This window comes from Podarcis muralis, chromosome 5, assembly GCF_964188315.1.
Source record: "Podarcis muralis chromosome 5, rPodMur119.hap1.1, whole genome shotgun sequence".
NCBI classification, from domain to species: domain Eukaryota; kingdom Metazoa; phylum Chordata; class Lepidosauria; order Squamata; family Lacertidae; genus Podarcis; species Podarcis muralis.
This window is the reverse complement of record NC_135659.1, coordinates 43,536,483-43,549,782: the sequence shown is the minus strand read 5'-3', so window position 1 is coordinate 43,549,782 and position 13,300 is coordinate 43,536,483. Positions and strand designations below refer to the sequence as shown.

The window sequence follows — 13,300 nt, the reverse complement described above, 5'->3', positions numbered from 1 at the left end:
TCTCCAACAAGCTATAACTCTCATGGAAGTTTTTAAAAGGAAGTCTCTTCCAGTCTAAAAGTGAGAATGTTTGCTGTCTCTTTTCATGTATGTTAGAAAATGAATTGAAATCTTGTAGATTTACACCCACACCCACATACACCCCCACCCCCACCCCACTGCACTCTATGACTTACATTTCATGTTATTGTTAGAATTTCATTTCTTCCTCTGTCCTTAAAGGTATAAAGCATAAGTGAGCTGCAATGACATTTTAAGACGACAAAGAAATGTTTTCAGACAGAAACAAAGCAGATCATATTTTCAAAGGACAGTGGTGATCCCGACTCCTTCCTAACATCAGCTGACAGCAATGCCAACGTGGAACAGAATGTGCTGAAGTATAGCAATGTTTTACCTATTCTTGAAACAAAAAGGGAGATGCTTTATATGTCTGTTTTGGAGTACAAAATAGTAGCTTCCTTTCTCTCATATCCTTCAAAGATAACTATTCCACAAAGCTTTCAACATGAAATCTCTCGCCCACCCTTCTCTTTCCCCGTTCTTCCCTATACACGCATCCCTGCATATAGCCCATTGCAATAAATTAAATATTGATACCCATGTGGTGCAGTAATGCTTAGCATGTCTGTGTCAATAAATCTATATGGATAAGTGATACAACATGCATTCTTCCTTTCAAAGCCTTGAAAGACTGGGCTATTCCTATTTCTTTCTAACTTTCCCCCACCCAGTGGAATCATTTTTATTTATTTATTTGGCTTGTGTTTTGTAAGGGAAACTGCAATTAAAGACACATGTATAGTTTGGTTTAGTCTAGTCTAGAGTTTGTTTCAGAAAGTGTGTGAAATGTATATTTGGCTTTAAAAGTGAAATGAACTGTATAGCTTCCTCCTCTATCTCTTCTTCATAATTGTCAGAGTCATTGCATGGATTGCTTTATGCCTTCTCAATTCTTTCTTTGTGACTCATCTGCCACACACAAGCAACAAAACCATTGTTTTTCCTGTTTCGATAATTTGTGAAACCTTTCCAATTTGCTGCCTTTCCTCCTATGACATTTTTATTTGTGATAAGGATGACATTGTGCCAATCATATTCCCCCACCCTATGGGCTATTCACATACAGTGGTACCTCGGGTTACAGACACTTCAGGTTACAGACTCCACTAACCTGGAAGTAGTACCTCAGGTTAAGAACTTTACCTCAGGATGAGAACAGAAATCGTGCGGCGGCAGCAGAAGGCCCCATTAGCTAAAGTGGTACCTCAGGTTAAGAACAGTTTCAGGTTAAGAATGGATCTCCGCAATGAATTAAGTTCTTAACCAGAGGTACCACTGTATTGCAAAGCAAGCAACAAATCTAGAATCACCAACATTCAACCGGGACTCTCTTTCCAGGTTATTTTTTTTGTAAAAAAGAAAGGACCCATGTTAGGAGGCAGGGGGTGGAGGACACAGTATCATGGTGGCAGGATCTACACATTCATGTCTTGGCACCAATGGGGCCTTTTTTCTACTGCTAATTGTCATGCAGTGGTGCAGTGGCAGGATGTCAGCATTGCAGCTGCAGAGGGAAGCCTTAAACATGCACATGCTGCAGTCCCAATGAAAATCACCCCCCTTGTTATGCCTGGTGTTTATTTATTTAATTTTTTGTTGCTAATTATGCTACAAAAGATGCATATGGTTTGGTTTTTCTCAGATTCTGATGGATGTCTTGTGGCTTCAACTTAGAGCTTTCCGCATTTGTGATTTCTAACACATAAAGATGAATGTATCCAAGTGTAAACTGGTTGCACATTTGTGCTAATACTGGGATGAAATATATTTAGTCCCCCTTCAGGAATTATTAGCTCCCATGTTGTTGTGCATAGCAAAAATGGGTCGGGCCTCCAATCAATGGCCCCATCCGTGACATCACTTGCTCCACCTAGCCCTTTCCCCTCTGTCTGCATGTACAACACAAACATCTGCAAGGAGGTGGCCTTCACCCATACAGCTGTACACCCAAAATCTTCTAGGGAATCTTTAACCCTAAATGATAAGGGACAGGCTAATCAGTGCAAATCTGTTAATTACTTCTGTGTACAGGACAGCTAATACCCGAGGGGGCCTTAAAACTCTCATTGTAGAGTGCTCGCTTCGGCAGCACATATACTAAAATTGGAACGATACAGAGAAGATTAGCATGGCCCCTGCGCAAGGATGACACGCAAATTCGTGAAGCGTTCCATATTTTTAGAGCTTTTTAAACAGGACAAAAAAATAGGATTCCAGGTGGAGAGGTCAAAACTAGAGTCTGAACTGTTAGAACCTAAGACTAAGGTACTTTCGAGAATGTATAACTTGTTGCTTAAATGGAACACTCAGGATGAGACAGTCAAATCAGCCATGATAAAATGGGCTCAAGATATTGGGTACAACATTATGTTTGAAGACTGGGAAAAGTTATGGACCACTGGAATGAAATTCACGGCATGTGATGCCCTGAAGGAAAACATTATGAAAATGATATATAGGTGGTACATGACCCCAGTCAAGCTTGCAAAAATATATCATCTATCTGATAACAAATGTTGGAAATGTAAGAGGGCTGAAGGGACATTCTTTCACCTTTGGTGGACCTGCCCAAAAGTGAAGGCATTCTGGGAAATGATTTATAATGAGCTAAAAAAGGTGTTTAAGTACACCTTCCCTAAGAAACCAGAGGCCTTTCTTCTGGGTATTGTCGGCCAAGGGGTGTCAAAGAAGGATAGAACTTTTTTCATGTATGCAACTACAGCAGCAAGAATACTTATCGCGAAATACTGGAAGTTACAAGATCTTCCCACACTGGAGGAGTGGCAGACGCAACTGATGGACTATATGGAGCTGGCCGAAATGACTAGCAGAATCCGAGATTTGGGAGAAGAAACAATGGAAGAGGACGGAAAAAAATTTAAAGACTTTTTACAAAAACAATATAAGTTGTATGAATGTTAAAAAAAAAATTGCACGATTTGGGAATTATAGCTTCAGCAATTAGATTTGGACTGCAGGAAAAAAAATGTAAGAAAAGGCTGAAATTTAAAGTCATACTATGTTTAGTGTAAGGTATAAGTTATCGATAAAAGGTATTTTAAACTTAGAAGAACAACTTTTGAAAGTTACAAGTAAGGTTTGAAACAAGGTAATAATTTGCTGATAGGTTTACCGAAAGGAACGCAGGGTGAGGGAGTCGTGGGGAAGTCCGATTGGTAATGGAAAAATGTTTTTGAAAATTGGATTATTATTATTTTCTGTTAATCCTTTTATTTCTTTCTTTTTTTCTGATGTATTCTATATTTCTGACTTTGTATCTGAAAATGCAATAAAAAACTTTTAAAAAAAACTCTCATTGTAGATAAGTAACAGTCACCTCATCTGTCTCCTGAGAAATCTCTATGTGGGACAAGAAGCTACAGTTAGAACTGGATATGGAACAACTGATTGGTTCAAAATTGGGAAAGGAGTACGACAAGGCTGTATTTTGTCTCCCTGCTTATTTAACTTATATGCAGAATACATCATGCGAAAGGCTGGGCTGGATGAATCCCAAGCTGGAATTAAGATTGCCGGAAGAAATATCAACAACCTCAGATATGCAGATGACACAACCTTGATGGCAGAAAGTGAGGAGGAATTAAAGAACCTTTTAATGAGGGTGAAAGAGGAGAGCACAAAATATGGTCTGAAGCTCAACATCAAAAAAACGAAGATCATGGCCACTGGGCCCATCACCTCCTGGCAAATAGAAGGGGAAGAAATGGAGGCAGTGAGAGATTTTACTTTCTTGGGCTCCATGATCACTACAGATGGTGACAGCAGCCACGAAATTAGAAGACGCCTGCTTCTTGGGAGAAGGGCAATGAAAGGCCTAGACAGCATCTTGAGAAGTAGAGACGTCACCTTGCCAACAAAGGTCCGTATAGTTAAAGCCATGGTTTTCCCAGTAGTGATGTATGGAAGTGAGAGCTGGACCATAAAGAAGGCTGATCGCCGAAGAATTGATGCTTTTGAATTATGGTGCTGGAGAAGACTCTTGAGAGTCCCATGGACTGCAAGAAGATCAAACGCATCCATTCTTAAGGAAATCAGCCCTGAGTGCTCACTGGAAGGACATATCGTGAAGCTGAGGCTCCAGTACTTTGGCCACCTCATGAGAAGAGAAGACTCCCTGGAGAAGACACTGATGCTGGGAAAGATTGAGGGCACAAGGAGAAGGGGGCGACAGAGGACGAGATGGTTGGATAGTGTTTTTGAGGTTACCAGCATGGGTTTGGCCAAGCTGCGGGAGGTAGTGGAGGACAGAGGTGCCTGGCGTGCTCTGGTCCATGGGGTCACGAAGAGTCGGACACGACTAAACGACTAAACAACAACAACAACAACAGTCTTGAATGCTTCCAAGGTAAGGGAACAGTCAGTTGTTGCAAGATATGAGCCAAACCAATCCCTTCCTTGGTTGATGTTGGTTGACCCTGTATTTGTGCTACACATTAGCAGAAGCAGGATATCAAGGTTGCCAACTCTAGCAGCTGGGAAAAACAGAGAGTTTATTAACTGTGTCCATTAGGGCAAAGCTCCGAGCAGGCCATTATTTTCTTTTCTTATTCTGTGGCCAAAATCAAGTGGATTTTTAATTATGGGATTCATTGGTGGAAGCCAAGACAATTACTGAAGTTTTCAGAGAGGTTACAGAACACATTCTTTATTCCTTTTGCTTTAATTGATTTATCTGTACACATATTGCCTCACGGCAGCATTTAAAATTAAAGTCAGAGCAATATATCTGAAATAAAAAGCACAGATAACCCAAAGTTCAAGTTGCAATCCAGATCCAATTTAAGTCTAGCTATTAAATTAGGGGTGTGGAACAGCACAAGATTCAGTTGGGCTCCCAGTTCAATGCTTTGTCATGCAGCCTGATTTGAATAAAACTAGTCTGAGGGATTAGGGACGTGGGTGGCGCTGTGGGTTAAACCACAGAGCCTAGGACTTGCCGATCAGAAGGCCGGTGGTTCGAATCCCGTGACGGGGTGAGCTCCTGTTGCTCAGTCCCTGCTCCTGCCAACCTAGCAGTTCGAAAGCACATCAAAGTGCAAGTAGAGAAATTGGTATCCGTGTTTCCATGCGCTGCTCTGGTTCGCCAGAAGCAGCTCAGTCATGCTGGCCACATGACCCGGAAGCTGTACGCCAGCTCCCTCGGCCATTAAAGCGAGATGAGCACCGCAACCCCAGAGTCGGTCATGACTGGACCTAATGGTCAGGGGTCCCTTTACCTTTACCTTAGTCTGAGGGATTCTCAGTTTGGCTTTGGGCTCATTCTCCACTTTATTTGCCCCATCCCTTCACTATCTGAATTAATTTTATTGTTGTTGTTACAATAACTTCTTTTTCTGTTGACTGGATGAAATGTGCACACAAAGTAGCCCTTCCAAAGTGAATAATGCCTTTCAAAATACTGACTATAGTATTTTTAATTTTGGGCAGAACTGAATGAAATTTGCAGGCAATATTGTCTCTTCTGGCAGCGTGAAACATGTCAAATTTCAGAAGGATAACTGAAGTGGCTTTCCCCCAGAGGCAGCTGTTTTGGTGTGAGTGAAAAAGGAATCAATATCCCCTAATGTTTTGTGGGCAACTGGTCTGAAAATTGCTAGCATGAGAGAGGCATTCCTAAGTAAGAAAGCTCCCTAATGTCAGAAAAATAGGCCCAGGGGCTCAGCAACTTGGAAGTTGATTTTGGGGCAGGAAGAACCAAAGGATTCATTTCAACAAATCTGTTGAAACTGATTACAAGCTGGACCTGCCAGCCATGAAGAATCTTTCTTCACCACCACCCCCCAGCCTCCTTCCTTATGTTTCAAGACAAAAGTTTCACTCTTGCACAGGTGCTCTGTCTCCAAAAGCACTGGGATTGGAAAGTGCCTGCAAAATTTTATATATATATATATATATATATATATATATATATATATATATATATGTGTGTGTGTGTGTGTGTGTGTATGCAAACTAGTTTGATTAGAAGCTAGACCAGTCACAGCGGAACTCTTCCTTCATGTTGTGTCTCTAACCTGGTGTTTGGTTTTCCTTCCCCCATAACCTGACCTGGTGCTCTGCCCAAGTTGTTTAGGGCAGCTCTTTCCATTGCTGCATCAAGTGGGGTAGCTCCCCAGGGTACTGTGGCTCCAGTCAGAATCCCCCTGTGGGTAGTTTTTAATTTTTAACAAAAATACAATAAGATTGCTAATCACATTGTTAATGTAGCATAGGCCCTCAACCTGGGACCTTCAGCATAAAATGCATATGCATAGCTACTGGTCTACAATCCCTTGCCCCCATCTCCATGCTAGGAAATAGTTTATACACCTGCCTTTCATGTAGCTGATAAAGATGCCGGGAATTATTAGAGGGGGGAATCACTGTAAGCAACCCTTTGCAGTTTACAGATGGGCAAAATCAGAAGGATGCTTCTAGCTGAACACAGCGGTTGCAAAACGACATAGGAATAAGGTAACTATATGAGGACACTTCCAGATGGCTGCTTTCTCCAGTGATACTAATGCCTTTGCTCACTAACATCCTTTCAAATTTTCTTCATTATGAGGAATGCCCCAGTTTTGCCTGAGTCTCATCTGTTTCCAGAATCTCAACAGAGCAAGGAATATTATTAGCTAGGACTGTGCCAATCATGAAAGACAAAACAGTGTTTTCATGAAAAGGCCTGGCTTGTTGATTTGCAGAAATTGTTCTTTGGCCCTAGGTTCATTTCCCCAGATACACCCAGGGAAATTTCACTTACTCCCTCCTTTCAGGAAAAAGGAGGTTGGACACCTTAATGAGAGAGCAAATGTGCTGCATGCAGAAGATTCCATGTCCAGTCCTTAGCAATGTCATGTAAAGGGTTTTTACTAGCAGGGCAGGGAAAGGCTCCTGCTCTAGAATGTGGAAAGCTGCTGCCATTTACAATGGGCTAGGCGGACTGATAGACTGATTTAGTGTAAGCAGCAGCAGCTGTGCTGCTCATCTCCATCTGATTGAGTTGCTACAACATACTAGAATGGAGAGGAAGACAGGTACAGTGGTAAGGTGCAAATGCACAGCCAGAAGTGCTGGATTGACCCTGCTCATGTGTTTGCACTGCGCTGACTTCACTGATGCTGCACCCTTATCCTTCTCTGTCTCAGCTGGATGGAGGTCAGGTGAGCATTCCAGGTGAGTGGTACTCACCGCTGCTGAGCATCAGGCAAATCCTTATGCATTGCACTGTTTCTTGCAGCAAGGGAAACTAAAACATATAGGCTCCAGTTATGGTTGGGAATGCGCTTGCTTTCCAAGTTTACTCATACCTGTGCCCCACTACTCATGATTCCTGTATTTCTGTGCAAGTAGCTCTTCATTCAAATTATTGATTATTCAGTTCTGTTGAATGCTCTCCCAGGACATTCAGAATAATTCTAGCTGTGCTCTGCATGCTTTCCTTGGCAAAGATACCCAAAATGCAAGACACAAAAGCTCCATAGAATATATAGAATATATTCATATAGATATATTCATATATAGAATATATATCCATAGAATATAACCTACACATCTGGAAATACAAAAGTAGCATGCATATGATTTGATAAGAAAAAAGTTGGACAGGAGTTAAATGAGCAAAATGTATGTATTTGAATGCACTCCATTCATTCAAATGTTCTTCCCAAATAAAGAGGGCAAGAGGAATTGGAGAACGATTAGCAAGATGTTACTGTGTCATACGTATGAAGGAACAAATATGCGTTAAGCTTCTGGTACAATGAGGGGGAAAGAATCTGAATTTTATATATTCTCTTGACACTCATACCTGAGATAAACAATTTGTCAACACCAAGTCCTGAACTAGTTTTTTATCAGATGCAAGAATAGTTAACTGGCTACACTGTAACCTTGGGGGGAAATATCAGCTGTTATTCTATCTTTTCTTCTTAACACAATTGATATTTAGCTGCCATGAATATAAGCAAATCAGCAACATACTAGAATACAGAGGCTTATTATTTACCCACTGTATCCCTTAATTTCCATACTTCTCACTCTTCAAGCCACCCAAGAGCATCACAGAGACTTTACATCATTGTCCTTTTGGGAACAGTGTACACAGAAGAGGGTGCTACTCCCTACAAGCCTGCACACATAATGCCAGTACCAGATGAAATGTGTGTTGGAGTCATTAGTTAATTTACATCATGTGTGCTGGTGGACAACTATGCCCTACTATGCACACACCATTTACTTATCGCCAACCATGTTAACCTGCCTGTACAAAATTCATTGCATAAATAAATATCAGTGTAAATATGTACTAGGGTTGTGCATCTACACACAGGACACACACACAATTCCTGGCTTGTGTTCTACTTAAGTGGCACCCAAACTCATAGAAACTAAGTTCAAATCAAATTTGAGAGGCTTTGAATGGCTAGCATTTTCCAAGCAAGCACCAGCAGCAGAACTAGGAAACAGTACAGAACCAACAAGCTTCACATCACTTCAATGCCCCTCTCCCAAACCGCTGTGATTGGAGATCCCTGATAAAACCACTCCCTGGGATTAGAAGCTAGACTTGTCAGTTACAAAAGGCCTCCCCTTCTCCCCATCTTGGCATTTTCTTTATGGCAAGCTTAGGGAGAAATGTTTAAATGCCTACAGACACGCTGCTTGCACAGTTTTTTAAGCAACACAATTTCTGAATCACTCAGTTCTGGCACCTCGCAGGTGGGTGCTCAGCTACCAGTGATCGCCAAAGAAGAAGAAGAAGAATTGCCAATATAAGAGAAGAAGGGAGGCATTCATGGTGAGTTCCAGCATATCTTTTTTTCTAGAAAAATAGCACTGTGGATCACTCCAAATAGCTTCAGAGGCCTTTGATACAGTTCAGAGTGATTTGGCTGGATCCAACTTCAGTTTGGACATGCACATCCTCAACTTTCCTTATCAGCTCGATTCACCTTACCCATAGTATGTAGAAATCTGACTGAGCTACATATTGATTTGCAAAGGTAAATTATATATTTTTCTTAAAGTTTAATGTCTAAATATCCATCACCCTCATACAGATGAACCACTCCCCAGTTCTTCCTAGAACATCTCCTGCTTTTTGAGCCTTGAATATCCCTTGAGAAGGGATACTGCAATCACGCAGAGCACTCTGGGACATTGGGTGGGATTGGGGAATGGATTCATCATGCACACACTTCCATTAGAGCTCTCAATACAACTCCAGGCTGAGTTTTCGTATTATCTGCAGCCACTTAATTGAAATCATCCTTAGGGCTTTTGGTTGCTCTTGTTTAAATCTCATGGCATTTTCTTATCCCGGGAGACAGTTGCTGTTCAGCATAATCTCATTTACTTAAATTGCTCAGGGGTATCCGAAAAAGTTTGGATAATGAGAATTTTAGATAAACAAGACAGCTGTTTGAGGATATATTTATACACACAGATATAAAGTAAAAATTAAACTTAGATAATCAAGAGATTTGGATAACTCAGTTGTGGCCCCAGACTATATGAAGGGAAGTCCACCTGAACCCAACTCCAAGGCACAATGCAATGCAAAATGTTCTGGGGCAGGGAAGCAATGGAATTAGATATGATGTATAAAAGCTATACAGTTACTTTAATGTTATCTTATTAATGTTTTAATTACAATTGTAGCACCATAATTCTGTTATTAAGATTGATAAGACTTAATTTTATTTTCTGATGGTTTTTAAATTGGATTTTATGCCCATTTGGAAGTCATTTGAAAGGTTCTTGATAAAGCAAAGTATATACATATATCTATATACATTCTGTCAAAAGATATGGGTAATGTCCACCCTGGATGCACTTTTTGCATAGAAGTTGATCTACAACATAGTCCCTTTTAGGGCAGCAGTGAACAATTGTACCCAAATTTCAGTCACATCAAAAAGTATGTCAGACAAAAAATATCCACAAACCTCCTTTTGAATTCTTCTATGCATGTTTTTAATTATGAAAATTTGTATACTGCTTAAAGGCAAATATAGCTTATACATTAAAATTATCAATAAAAGTCAAACTTAAAAACAAGTTTTTTAAAATTCAAAATATAATTAAAAGCAGCAGTTAAGCTAAAATTACAGACTAAACAGATGACAGCTTTTACATGTCTGGGAAGGCCTGCTTAAACAAAAAATGATTTTTTAGCAGGAGCAAAAATAGTGCAAAGGCACTTGCCTGATGTATGTGGGGTATTTATCCCAGCTAGTGTAGAATACTGGGGTTTAAAAACAACCACAATGCAGTAAACTGATCTAGGAAAGGAGGTGTAATTTTCATACAGAGTTTTCATTCTGAAAACCAAAAGAGTCTTGGATAAAACATGTTCCAATGAATTCCCTTCCGATTCCTGTATTTGGAGTATTTTTTATCCCAGCTAGTGAAAAGTTTTGGGATACTGAATGCCCCATGGAGTTCCTCAAATGGCATCATATCAAAGGAAGCAAAATTAAATTTCCTTCTTCTCACACATTCACACCTACCATGTTTGGGGTCATTTTAATTTCCCAATATAAATTGGAATATCGCTGAGGGTAATAAAATGTCCAGAAAACCCATCTATGCAAGTTTCTTATGTTCCTCTGAAGAGTGCAATTCTATGCCATCTTACGGAGAAGATAGTCTCACTGTATTCAGTTTAGTTTCCTCCTGTGTGTACAAGATTGCAGCTTTAAGAGTGCAATCTTGTACATGTCTCCTCAAGAGTAAGCCCAAATGAGTTCAGTAATACTCCTATATAAGTGAGTATTGAATTGCAGCCTACTAAAGCATAAGAGCACTCATAAGTTATGCTGCATTTTCCTCTTTGTACGCTGAAAAAATGTGTTTAGGGACATCACAAGCACACACAACCCATGTCTAAAGCAGGGGTGGGAAACCTGTGGCCACCCAGATGTTGTTGGGCTCCATCATCTCTGAACATTGATCATGCTGATGGGAGCTGAAGTCCAGCAACATTTGACAGGCTATGAGTTTCTCACCCCAGATCTGAAGCAGAAAGAGACATAAGTCAGAAGGCAAATACTTCTTACTTGAACCCCAACTCTAAATAGCATAACCTCTCCCTCTAATAACAAACTTCAATAGTGACTGTAGACCAGACAGGATTGGAGGAGGAAAAGGTGAGAAACAAGATGGAGGAATCTATGTTCAGAGGAAGCTGGAAGTTTGCATGTCAGGGTGGAAAACCTTCTGCGTGGAGTATTACAAGGTTGTCAGCTTTATAACACAAGTGATTTGAAAGCTAAAATGTGTAGGAGAAAGAGACATGGAAAAACATGGTGCAAATCAAAAGTGCAGCAGCAGCAAATGAATCCTAACCCGAAGGCTAGCAACTTCAAAAGGAGACTGCCCATTGGGGCTCCTGGTCCCTTTAAATTGCTCAAATTTTTCCAAGACTTCATGAAGCCTTAGGGAACAGGATCCCTTAGGAATCAAGGACATTAACTATGCCTGTATTTTACCAGGCTGCACTATGCAGATCAGAATGGGAGCTCTGTTCAAGCTACCCAAGGAAGGGCAGATTTCCTCTGCTACGAAGTTGCACAAGTACAAAAATGTAGCTAATTTCGGCATGACACCAAGAGAGAAATGGCTTCCCCATGAGCATGAGATACTGTACATGTATATTTGTAAATCTGCTCCATTCCCTTCCAAAACTCAGAGTAATTTAATGGCATTTAGCTGAATAACAGATATAAGTTAATGCATTAAAAAGCATGAGAGTAGTACTTTTAGATCAAGGCACAACAGAAGTGGCAGCTGCCCACTGTCCTCTTGTCATGTTGTCTAACAGGACTGGAATGCATGCAACAAGGATCTCATGAATTATATATCCAGGAAATGCTCTGAGCACTATGCACAATAGATGGACGTGTCCATCGTGGTATCCATATGTTAAGAAACTCTTTTAAAAACCAATGCTGGATTTTGTAAGTGGTACTCCTGATTTGCAATCCACCCGAGGCAGACCCAGACTTAGTTAAATATGTATTTGAAGCAAGTTTTCCTGACAAAAATTGTTGGCAACAAAACAAGTCACCAATTAAAAGAATGCCCTCAATTCTTGTCTTTGTGCTAGCTTTACTCCTGCAATCCCCAAGGGCCTGCTCAGATGCTGTGCTTTCAAAATTGTAGAATTCTCTCTGCGTGTGCAATGGACATGGGCATTTATTTTTCCTGCGGCGTGATTTCAACAATAACAGTATTCCCTAAGTTTCCCTAATTCCTCAGAAAGTAGTTGCAGAAATCTACAACATCTCCAAAAGCAGAACTAGCACTTCTGTGGGTTGGATAGCAGAGGGTTAATGGACCTCAGAGTAGTGCTATGGACTGAGGGACCCACCAGCCAGGTTGTATTCTGGCAGGTGTATTCGGCAACACGTCACTGATGCAGTAAGAGTGTGTTATTGGGGGATTTGTACTGAATCGGCCTTATAGCATTCCTCACATAGTATAGCCCTATTCTGTAGGGCTGCCCCAGTTCTTTATTTGTTGTTCTGCAGGGCTTTCCCACTTGTTCCTACATGATTGGGGTCTGGGGTCCTCTTGTGCTATAGTTGCATGTTCTCAGCAGGAAGTTCCTAGAATGAATGTCCACTCTGAGACCTTTGCAGGTGCAAACAGAATTGAAAGCAGGATCACATATATCCACCCTAATACCATCATGACTCCAGATAATCATGAAAACACAATAAAAGTCTATCTAGAGAGGGGGCAACATTATTTTATTTTTCAAATACAACTCAAAATTGTATTGTCAAAAAAAGCACAAGGAATCTTACTTCATCCACAAGTCCTGGCAAAGTTGCCAAGTTAAGGATTGGTTGGCTAGTTGATAAAAGTATTTGTATATCACCATCTCATACAATATCAGGGCAGTATATATGAATATATAAACAATAAAACATGAAAAAACAGTAAAAACAGCACAAAGCAGATTGGCTGACTGCTCTCAACAGTTGTCCTTCTATAACCCTGCTTAGGAGTTCAGGAAGTATAACTGTGTATGGCTCTATAGTTGTAAGTCCTCCTTGTAGTTGCAAGCATCACTTTTATGTTTGCTCTGTAGCTGCAGTACTGAAGCTGAAGCGGGACTAGAACCATGGTAGGTAGCCTATGTAAAAGACGAGATTTCATATAAATAAATGCTTTATAGAGGAAACACTTCGGCTCCAGGGGGCAGATGAAAAGATTTATCATCCCC

At 40.6% G+C, this 13,300-nt stretch overlaps 1 protein-coding gene and 1 non-coding gene across 3 annotated transcripts in view; one reads left to right on the top strand and one right to left on the bottom strand.

The window, feature by feature from the left end:
- Positions 1 to 13,300, bottom strand: part of DAB1 (DAB adaptor protein 1) — a 570,912-nt gene that overhangs the window by 212,526 nt on the left and 345,086 nt on the right. The gene's annotated exons all lie outside the window — the stretch shown is intronic.
- On the top strand, positions 2,137 to 2,243 carry LOC114600003 (U6 spliceosomal RNA). Its single transcript, XR_003707416.1, has one exon. It is a non-coding gene; the product is annotated as a U6 spliceosomal RNA (small nuclear RNA).